The sequence below is a fragment of the Gasterosteus aculeatus genome, chromosome 13, assembly GCF_964276395.1.
Source record: "Gasterosteus aculeatus chromosome 13, fGasAcu3.hap1.1, whole genome shotgun sequence".
NCBI classification, from domain to species: domain Eukaryota; kingdom Metazoa; phylum Chordata; class Actinopteri; order Perciformes; family Gasterosteidae; genus Gasterosteus; species Gasterosteus aculeatus.
This window is the reverse complement of record NC_135701.1, coordinates 19,668,429-19,679,478: the sequence shown is the minus strand read 5'-3', so window position 1 is coordinate 19,679,478 and position 11,050 is coordinate 19,668,429. Positions and strand designations below refer to the sequence as shown.

General features: G+C 46.9%; 1 long non-coding RNA gene across 1 annotated transcript; it reads right to left on the bottom strand.

The window, feature by feature from the left end:
- Positions 1–5,327: 5,327 nt before the first annotated feature.
- On the bottom strand, positions 5,328–9,073 carry LOC120830267 (uncharacterized). The gene is made up of 3 exons (XR_013452105.1): positions 7,412–9,073; positions 7,148–7,211; positions 5,328–7,071 (listed from the first exon to the last, which is right to left on the bottom strand). It is a non-coding gene; the product is annotated as an uncharacterized LOC120830267 (long non-coding RNA).
- Between the last annotated feature and the right edge of the window lie 1,977 nt (positions 9,074–11,050).

Here is an 11,050-nt window from a genome sequence, read left to right as displayed (position 1 = left end):
TGTATAAAAAGTCGTCCTTTGGGGATCTGGAATACACAATTAGGATACAGATTTGATGGCAGTTGTATAAAAGTTTAGCTATTTTCCCCTTAAAAACAAAAATGCTGACCTCAGGGTAGCACAAAAGAGAGGTTTATCCTCTGGGGACCAGTAATGGCTGTACATAGTAATTATTGACCTTAGTCTGGACCAACTAACTGACATTAACAACCCTAGAGCGAAGACAAAGACTAAGACAAAAAAAAAAATTGAAGGTATCAAATTACGAAAAAAACTGCCGATTAGCCAAAAAGGTGAGTAATTGCTTTTCTTCATTAAACCGACTGATTTGAATTACAACATAGTGTGATATAGCGACTGGTTGTAAACACTTTACCGGTAATACTCATGTTTGGGACCGTTTACGCATCAAACCTAATGTTGGGAACTTTCCTTCCAGGCCAAAAACATGAAGCCTCTGCACACACTCAGCCTGCACAGATTTGAGTTTTTTCAAAATCGACCATTTACTGTCATTTAAACAAGAATTTCACCAAGAAAACCCGTTCCCTACAAGCCTGAGAGCTAACACAAAGCCTCTTAGCTCCGCTGATGTCTTCTAAGGCGAAACACTCGTTAAGAGGTAGAAGGATTCTTGTGGCGCTTTAGAACTTTTCGAAGAGAAAAAATGTCTGCAGGCAGCAGACGCGGAGGAAAGTACCACCAGCGCTTAACAACTGCGAGTTTAAATACGTCGTTAGAGATTAATTTGGGTTACTTTGTCAAGGTAATAATTCAACTTGGCACGAATGTTCTTTCCGCCTCCGATTCACCTGACGCGTGAGCCAACAAATGGGTCTTAGCGGAGACGCGGCACGTCCCCGCTGTGCAGTTACGTTGCCGGGGGTCACGGATGGGACACATTTGCATCCCGGCTGCTTTCATTTAACAACTCCGCTTCGCTGGGGCTGAGAACCGAGTGTTCGCTACATTCCAAATATTTAACCGTCCTGAATATTTGATGAAGATGGGATTTTCATTTGTGACCACAATTCGGGGCTAAAATGTGAGATAGTGGATTGTGAGGATTAACAAATGGCTTCCCGACGATAACGGGCGCGTTCGTAGCGACGAGAGACCTCCCACGCGTTGCGTGTAAAGCGTCATAAGTGGCTGCGCGTGTGCCCTGAAGACCCCCGGTGGGCCGCGATGATCGATAAGGGCGCTGAGTGACTCATCGATTGAACACAGATGTAGAGTCGCTCTCATATAGAGCCGATATGTTATGCTGAACAAACATCTTTTCTTTCGGGAAGCATGGATGAGGAAGGCAAAGTAAATTGTTTCCTCGCTGCAGGACTGTGGGAACAAGCTGCATGATAAATTGGCAGATATCCATTCCAGGCCACAGACGGACGTGCCGTTTGAAAATGGCGTTATTGGCGAGTCTGCAGACGCGGCCTATCTGGAAAACCAATGTCTGACTCCACGGCGCTGCAACACACAGCCAATGCTGTCCTTCTTTTCCTGTGTGACTGTGGCAGAACATAATTACGACACCCACGCAGTGACATTATTGCAACCCCGGCTTGCTATTTTACCCAAACATTGTGAGCCGCGGCATGATAAATAATAAACAAAACCGTGCGGGAAAGGAAATAAGACACAGAAAAGCCAAACCATACATGCACTGGAAATGATGAATAATTGAAACTGGGAGGCATGCACACACAGATGCAGCCTTGCTATCGTGCACGCACACACACACTCACACTCACAAGGGTCCACTAAGTCTCCAGTGCCATCTAGAGTTGGTTTGCAGAGATGTGCATAGTGCATGCTAATGGATAACGCTTTTATTGATTTCATTTGGTTTTGTGTGCGTGGGCTCCACACATGTCCCCCCCCCCTGAAGTAATGAGTCGATACGTCGCTCCTCCGGCTGGCCGCTACTGACACAGCGGGAAGCTGGTCGACATCCTCACCGTGATTATCCCTCAGCGCGTTGCTGCTGCTGCTTTTCTGCATTCTCCGAGGACGTCGACAGCGTCGGTTGGTGCGGACTGCAGATGCTTTCCTGACTCTTGTTTCGCTGCTTCCTTAATGGGTTCTTTCATTTAAAGTGATAAACTTCATTTTCTATCAAACCCCTCCTTTTTATTTTTTAAATTGCCTCCCAAAATGAAATAAACTCAAAGAAATTTTGAGGGAAATAAAGGTTTGAAACATGTGCTTCACCCTGACATTTTCTTTTGACATATATGATATTTATTTATCAAAGAACTCAACAATATATTAAATGTTTTATCGTCCCCACAAATGGCTACCGATGCTGTTGAGAGCGATATTTCCTGCATCCAGTGGTCAAAAGTGGGCCACGCACAAAATCAAATCACTTTAGGACTCACACACAGGTCACATCTGGCGACCCTTTTTCCCCCCACGAGCTCGCCGGCACAAACACACGCGCAACACAAGCAGCTGTCCGTTAATGTCGAGCTTCCCATCGGCACCACTTTAGATGACGTTTCCGTCCTTTTGCCATTTAGTGGCTCCGCCTGCCCTCGCAGCTTGGGACTCTTTTTCCCCTCCCCCCTCTTAGGAGATCGACCACGCCAGGCCAGCGCAGAAAAAGGTACGGCAATTTTAAAATCACAGATGCTGTTCTTCTAAAAAAAGAAGAAAAAAGCTCTTGAGAGTTGGAACTGATAAAAGAACATCCAAACTGAGAGAGGCAAACTTTTAATTGGCTGCACAGCTCCGTTTTGTTGTCCCCACCAAATTCCATTTGTCAGAAGTGCAGAGTGTGTAATAGGGAGGCAGCACCTGAGACTAAAACTCACTGTAAACAACGCTGAGTGGATCCACAGTGAGTGACGGTCACCTTCCAGAGCCGTCCATCCCAATTCCCGCAGAAGCTGACTGACCAATACGACACCAAGGGCTGTTTACTCACATTTTGTAAAAATCACACGGGTGATGTGTGATCACTGAATGTTCGAAGGGAGGCGCGACTCTGACCCCGAAATATCTGCACTGGCAGCGATCCGGCGTCCCATTTTCTTGGCTTTATGTTTTATTCATTCCGCCCGACTCCAGAGAGGGGAAGAGGGGAGGCGATGTTGGGAATCAGACCCGTGTTTCCAAATCAAACGACAGCGTTGCCTTATTTTCACTAATCGTCATTCAAATGAGATTGATTCGCTTCCCCGCCCCTGCGCCGTGTCGGTGTACGGCGGCGCGCGGCGGAGGGATTCGCGCCGAAAACCCCCATTTACCGCCGGAATGCGGCTGAGCGGCCCTCCGAGTTCCTGACAATAAGCTCCTGAATGCCGGAGTAGTGTTTTATTTGGCTCAATCCTACTCCGACTGTCACAAAAGAAAAGAAATCCACCCGTTTGGATCATTTGCATGCGAGCTCGGCCCGGTAATGGAATGAAATTTGACGCGGCAATTTATTTAGTCCTTTCTAATCGTCTCGCCTCACGGTGTAAGTATCGATCCCGGCGTCTCCCTCTCCTCTCGTTCATCTCCCTCTTTCCCATAAAGTATTCCGATCTCTTTCTTTCGAATTCTAAAGCCTCTTTCCCTCCCTCCTCGCGCTGCTGCTGCCTCCTCCATTTTTCCCTTTTAGTGCATCCACCTCTCATCCGTCTCCCCACTCGCCGCTGCCCACTCCTGCGAGCATCGGGTTGATGCACGTCAGGGTGTTTTTAGGCGAAGACCAGCGAGGCAGCGACGGATATGAGGTTGTGGGGCCCCGGGTGAAGACGGCAGCGGCGCTCTACATGCGGCCCTCGGAAGGCGGCAGGAGGAGCCCGTGGAGTCGAAAAACACAGGGGAAAAAAGCTGTCAGGGATCAAACACACAGAGGTATGAAATGCCCCTTTTTAAGCATTTGAATGGAGAGGATCAGTGAGTGGCTCTCATAGCCGGATCCTTTCTGCCCGTGAAGCTCGTCTGAGTCAAAAGTGGTAAAAGAATAACATGCAGCATCGGTAAAAGCCTGCGCGCTCCGTAAACAACAGGCCGCTCCTCTCAAGGTCTAAGTGTTTCTCATGTTTTCACAGCGCTCTTAACAGGCTGAATGCCTAACAGGGGTGTCCAAACAAGAGATGAATTGAATCTCTTGCCGGCGGGTTTAAAGGCGAAAAAAAGTAAAGCACCGGCATTCCTCCTAACAGCTTTTTGTCTCGTTTGTGTTAAATGGATTCCATCGTCCCACAAGACGCGAGCATTTTATTAAGTTTTAATCAAGAATTAAGAAGACGGATCAGTCAGCGCGTCGGGCTCACCCACACGGAGAGAAGCTACGTGGGCTGTTGGGCCGCCCTGCCTTTCAGGAAGGCTGCACTTTCAACCCACTCGCTTCCCTCCTCTCCGGGGGGGAGGGGTCACATCCAATCTCCTAATGGCTTCACTCATGTGAATCATCGCAACGCGGCCTCGGCGAAAGTGGCGGCGGCGTTGGCGCGTCGTTAGCGCGGTGCAGCGCGGAGCAGAAGGAAGAGGCAGAAACGTGACCTGCCGGGGCAGATTGATCCGACCAAGCTTATGCGAGGTCAGCGCCCCCCCCCCGGGGCCACGGACAAGCGGGCGCAGAGGCAGCCGTAATCACCACAATGAAGTGGCTAAACTTCTGGGTGGTGTGAAATCGAACCGCGTGGAACGATGCACTAGTTGTGGAAGCCGAGAGGAGGCCGAGGCGGGGGAGCAGATGCTGCGTTTATCTCTCTGGTTGTCTCTGATTTCTTTCTTTTTTTGTTGGTCTGTGTCAGTTTAAAGGCTCTTGTGTCAATTATTTTTTGCACATCGGTACGTTTTTTTAGCTTGTAAATAAAAGGATTATTTTTGGGAGTTAAATCTGATCAATCGCAGTCTTCGTCTAATTAAAGAACTAGAAGAAGTAGCGTTTGTTTTCAATGCTAGTCTGTTAAAAAACACATCTTAGTCAAGTCATAAGAGTCACCAACTGTCTCCTAAAGAGGCAATAAACATCTTTTTACTGCCCCAAACCACAAAATGGCTACAATGCAGCATAATGGTTACGCTTTTCTTCCTTATACTCCGTTTTAAAGCAAAAATACGCAAACATCATGAAGTTTATTATTCATTCTGCTGCTGTCAAACATATGAAAAATATTTCATTTGTTTCAGTTATTAATGCAATTTACAAGCCTAACGTAATGTGGGATCTCTGCTCTAATTACCCGGCTTACCTATCTATAATGAGAACAGGTCACTTAATTGTTTTTCTATTCCGAGTCCTATTCTTTTATCAATAACGAAATTACATTTTGTCGCCGTGTACGTTTTCCCATATGTTGCAAGTAATTTTGTTTCCAAAGTATTACCAAGTACTTTTATTGAGCTTTTGTTGTTTAATTTGACACTTTCAAAGAGCACTTTCGTTGCTTAAAACTTTTTTTTTACTAAATCTAATTATTCCGCAAATACCCGACAAAGTACCGTTGTGTGTTTTATTTTTCTTTCATTTACAATGTGTTACCCTCAAAAGTAATAGAAGTAGTTTAGTCGTGGGGGCCGTTTTGTCCCTACAGAGCTCAGGGTGGCGTCTGCTGATCCTTCAACGATGCCGAAACTCCCACTGCTAATCTCCAGAGGAGGATTTATGGTTAATATCCATAAATCCTCAAAGTGCCCCAGTTGTAATCTGGCTTTCGGGGGTCTGATGAAATCATGTTTAGAACTTGTGCCACTAACACTCGTCCTGCACGTGAAAAGCACAGGTGGAAACATCTCGCTATTAAACTCTCAATCTCACTGGGCGAGGAAATGTTGAGATCCATTAGCTTGTGCTCCAAACCTTCTGTGACTCCACACATTGAACATGGCTCCCGTGAATCTGCTAGCCAGCGATTAGCCGCGCCATTAGAGATGTTTGGGTCCCGTTGCATCTACTTCCACTCTCTGTTATGTTGCTTGTTGCCGAATGTAAAACCTATTTGAAGGCAATTATGTGATAATTGAACGTGTGTAATTGTGCAATAAAATTGAGGGTCTCTGTTCATTTGCAGAGAGAGAATCCTCCCCTTTCCATACATGTGCATTGGGATGAAATAAATAAAGATGCGTTTGATCATTAAAGTCTTAACAGAGTGTGGGTGGGGGCTCGCCTCATTTACTTCCTGGTCCCAGAGGAGCGGAAAGAGCAAAGAGGAGAAACGTTCAGTCCGTAGAATGGAACAAATCTCACTTTGTCACGCGGCCCCTTAACCGTAATACATATTTCATTTTCCTGTGTGAATATATTGGCAAACTTGGTTGGTCTTTTAGGGGTTGGAAAAATTGGACAACTTGTGGGTGAAAGTGGCAATAATGTACTAGTGCATTGGAAGTTACACACATTGGAAATAAATGTTGCAGTATGTTTCACAGAGCAGTCTCTCTCTGCTGGAATGAATGAAGACAGAAGGACCGATCCTCATACAGTGAGCGCTGAATACTTCGTTCGTGCCACAAATTTGACTTTATAGCCTCTCAGCTGGGCGACATGTTGTATCTAAGTCATCTGAGCATATCTTGTTTGAGTTTTTTTTTCTTTAAAGTAACCAAAGCTTCAATTTATTGGAATCCCTGCTAGATGCCATGACAGCATTTTTTTTTCCCAAGGTCCACCCGGTTAGTCACATTTTGCCGGTCTAGTAGGTTTTCACACCTGGACAAACCAACTCTCTATCTCCATCCCTTTTAAAAAAAAAAATATGTGTGAGCAGTGGGCAGAAAATATATTTTGGCCGGTGAGTCAGAAAGCTTGTCTGGGACATAATGAAGCAAGCGACATCCTTAAGCCTCCAGGTCACCAGTGCTGAGCATTTCCCTTCTATCTGAGCAGCATGATGTCCCAAGCAGGCTAATGTCAACTCAGCTGCTACATCTGCCCAGGCTCTCCTAATCTCCTCCCTTAATTCCTCCAGCGGGCAGCTGGAATGGGCCGAGGGGCCCCGCCGGAGATGGAGGAGCAGGTGGCCGCCTCAGAACTCTCATATGTATTTTCAAAAAGTTACCAGACAGGAAATAAAACCTTGCCTGTCGTGACTTTTTTCCCCCATCGAAGCGTCCTCTCCGGAGCTGTAAAGTGTAACGGGTTGCTATCAGTGATTTCAATGCTTATGCAACAATGTGTGAATGATATGCACGCACTCACATTTGCTTTGCCAGGGGACCAACCACCGCTGGAAAGTGGGACATTTAAGAGATTTCATGCAGAGCTGTGAAGATAAAAGTATAATGGCTGTAATGGCACCAAAAATGTAATTACAGCTATTCCGTTACATTCAATTACAAAAATTCACTTTGATAAGGTATTATCGTGGCAGGGGTCACGGTGAGGCCTGGTTCCCATGGTTACAGTCCCACAGGCACCCACGGATGAATTAAATATCCAGTGGAATATAACGCCCATTCTCACCGGTCAGGAGTCTGAGTTGTTCCCCGCATCAGCTGGCGGGTGTTTGTCAGGCGGACGCGGTGCGAGTCCATGTCCATCGATGCATACGTGAAGGGGGATATCTGGCGGAACAGGCAGCAAATGTGCAGGTAAGATAAAAGAAACGGGCACTGGTTGAGGGAGGACTGTGGAGACAGCGATCCATACTGATAAACCAGATTATATTTCCCATGACCCACGCCGTCAAAAGATGATCGAGAGACGTCACATAGACAAACAAGGCCTCGCTACACTGTTCACACAAAGACCAGAGTTCTTTTTCCTCCACATATTGCTCTTTGAGATTATGTAACACGCTCTACTAACAGTCAGCGTGTTACATTTTAAAGTTTTTTTTTAATTGTTTTTCAAGTTTTGTTATTTTTTAAGCGGCTGTAAGTAATTGTGGCTAAAAACTTAATTCTGATTACCAATTAAATGAAGTATTTTTGGCAATTTTTCATCTTGACACTTTCCTGGATTTAAACGATAATGCAAATCATCCTCCAATCATCCTCCAAATTAAGATTCCACTGTTTCCAGCTAATAAGATAACTGAGAGTCACTCACGTTGAAGACGACAGTCATTAATTTTCTATTTAGCTTATTGGTGGAGAAAGCAGGAGCTGCCTTCCGAGCTGTCAAATGAGAAAGATAAAGATATTCTGAGACTGTCTCGCCCCTCCAGAGGCCTTCAAGTAGACATCGAGTTTGTCCAAAAAAACAGATCCCGAGACACCAGATACCAAGACTTGGTGGCGACGTGCCGAACGTCACCCGCTGAACAAGCTCCTTTTTTCTCTCCTGCAGGTTCGACAAAATAGCATAACGTCCCGACGACGCCTGGCGAGCGAGTACGGGGTCCCCGCTCGCGCGACGAGTCAAACACACGGTCGCGTTTTAGCGGTGCGCCTAATCACTGTGCGGTTCTGAGGGGCCCCGGAATCACAGGATCCGATACATCATCAATCCGTCACTGTCTGTGAACCCGTGCTCTCCTGGCAGAGACTCAGGCACTGAATTAATCACCGCGACCGTTATTGCCAAATTACTGACACGGGATCAAAGATAAACGTCTCCCCCGGCTGACGCCGACTGACGGCCCACAGTCTGATTAATTTCCCTCCTCTCTGGTGATTGACAAGAGACTCAAACTGAGGATGCTGCATCCTAATCGTTGCCACCCATCGCCTGGATTACAATAGCAGTCGCCATTATACTTACTACTACAAGCCGGGCCGCTGTGCAGAGAGGGACAACATATTCCTGGGCTGTTTTGTTTTTTGTTTTTTTCTTAAGAGGCGCTGAGTGAAGCCCGAGGGTCAGCGGCACAGCACCTTCTCAAAGGCCTCAATTTGAGCTGGAGACAGGATTAAGTTATGTGGTCCCTTGTCCCGTCAAACGCAATAAGGAAAGCGCTCGCTTCCTCGTGACCGGAGCTCCGTACAGACACACAGAAACAATAGATGCGGCCGGCAATAACGCAGCCGCGTTTTAGTAATGTGGTGAGACAGGTTTCCTAAGAGGAGATGGAACCTGGATATTAGCAAAGGGCCACATGTGACCTCCCTGGATGAGCGCCACTCATATGCCCGTTAGAGAAATCCGGTCTTAATAAGCGGCAAAAAAACAAAAACCCATCACCTTTTTGATCTTCGCCTGTTAGCCTAAACAGGCCTATCAGTCTTGATACCAATCCAGTGGAGAGAAGCGGGATCAATCGAATCCCTTCTCTTCCCTCTCTTTTGTGGTAAGTTGCAGCAGGGGCTGGCGTTGTCATAGAAACAGCCGCAGCAGAAAAAGGTTAGCTTGTTGTTGAACTTGGTAGGATGCATGGAGTAACGAGAGCCATCATTATGTGAGGTATCAGCAGCACAAACGGAGGGGCGACTGCTTCTGTTGTTTGGCTGAAAAAGCGAGGGCTTAATGTGCGACAGTGACCGCAGGTTCTCATCCCTCTCTGTGGGAGAATGCAGGAGGATATGATGACGCTCAGGGACAATTTGGGGTAATATACTGCCCAAGGTGGCGGAATTCCTGCAGGGTAACAAATCTCAGTGTTTTGAGGGCTAAGAATTAGATGCGCGCGCGCGCCACCAATGCAATGATCTTGTCTGGTCTTCCTTCAGAAATGAATCCTGTCCGGCCCGCCTGCGGTAAAGCTGAGGAACGGTGTGATATCTCTTTACTTTAAGACTTTGCATTAGCATTCACACCGACTGGTGAGCCCGCTGGGCGCTCACAACCCGCTGAGACGTTTGTAAACGCGCTTCGATTTTCACAAAGATGTGACAGCGAGAAATTTTCCCACACGGAAAGCACATTATCGGCTGCTACGTTTATCCAGGTAGGGGGAGGAGATGACACATCAAACAGCTCTGGCCTTGATAGCTAGTTTGTTCCGCCAATTGGCAGCGACCGTAAAGACGGCCCCCGCGGGTTAGCGCCGCTACGGCCGTTAGCTTAGCGAGCCGGAGCAGCACGACGGCCGCGTGTCAACGATGGCTACTCCGCACGTACGTCCGGACCAATTCCACCAACAATCGTTGCGAAGCATACGCTCGCCGCACAAAGCGCTTGATGTCTTTGAGATCAGGCTACGCCTATATGGTCTTTTTTAGAATGGTTAATCAGTGACTTCCGCCTCAAACCAGAGCTAATTATTAGCTATTAGCGTAATGCAGGAGGAACCCAGGAAATAAGGTATTTGGTATTTAATTAGGCTACATAGGTATGTCGTTGTGGGCTTTTTAGTAATAATTTTAAAGAATAAATTACGGTACGATAACTATTTAAACGTATGTGTTAAAAATAAATGATTCCTTCATTGGGGGTTTCTCTATCCCCTATAGCGTCTTTCCCTGTGGCGATGGTGTATTCAGATGTGTGATAACAAGGCCAGATCCGTGTCTTCAACAGTGGGATTGCTGTGAGATGGGCAGCGGGGAACATCCGCAGCGCAGAGGAGGAGATACGGTGAGGAGCGCCGTCTCACCAGAGGCGAGTGGTTACAGCACTGAGCTGAAAGTGAATGACTGATCGGTTTCCACGCGCTCGCGCCCCCGTTTAAAACCACCTGGTTCTCCCCCTTCAGAGGCTTCCCAAACTCAAGAACCACAAAGGAGCCTTTTGAAGTGATGCTGGTGTTTCAAGAGGGACCGCGGAAATCCCTCTTAACTCGCAGACCTGCTGCCTCGTAGATGTTTAATTTAAAACCGGACCCCTCGTTTTCCACAGGCGTCAAACTTTTTTAAGGGACACATGTAAAATATCAGGACAAGAACATTTCTTTGAATGCTTTGTCATCCTTTAACAGTTTCAGTTGTGACAATCACCAGGAATGTACGCCTAGCCTGAGCTATAAAAAGAGATGAAAACCTGCAATCTCCTGTTTATCCTTCAATACACTGTAACATGCTCCTAGTAACAGCTGCTACACCAAAGCAAATGTGTTCAGGAAAATCATTTTGATGTGCCGATTCCTTGGCGACCCTCCATTCTGGTCTTGCCTCATATTCCCCCAGAATTCTCTCCGCACTGAGCCTGAATCAAAAGCTCAGAGGAGCGGCTCGCCTGCCGCAGAAAGGATCACCGCTGGGAATTCTCCCCACCAACATTCAG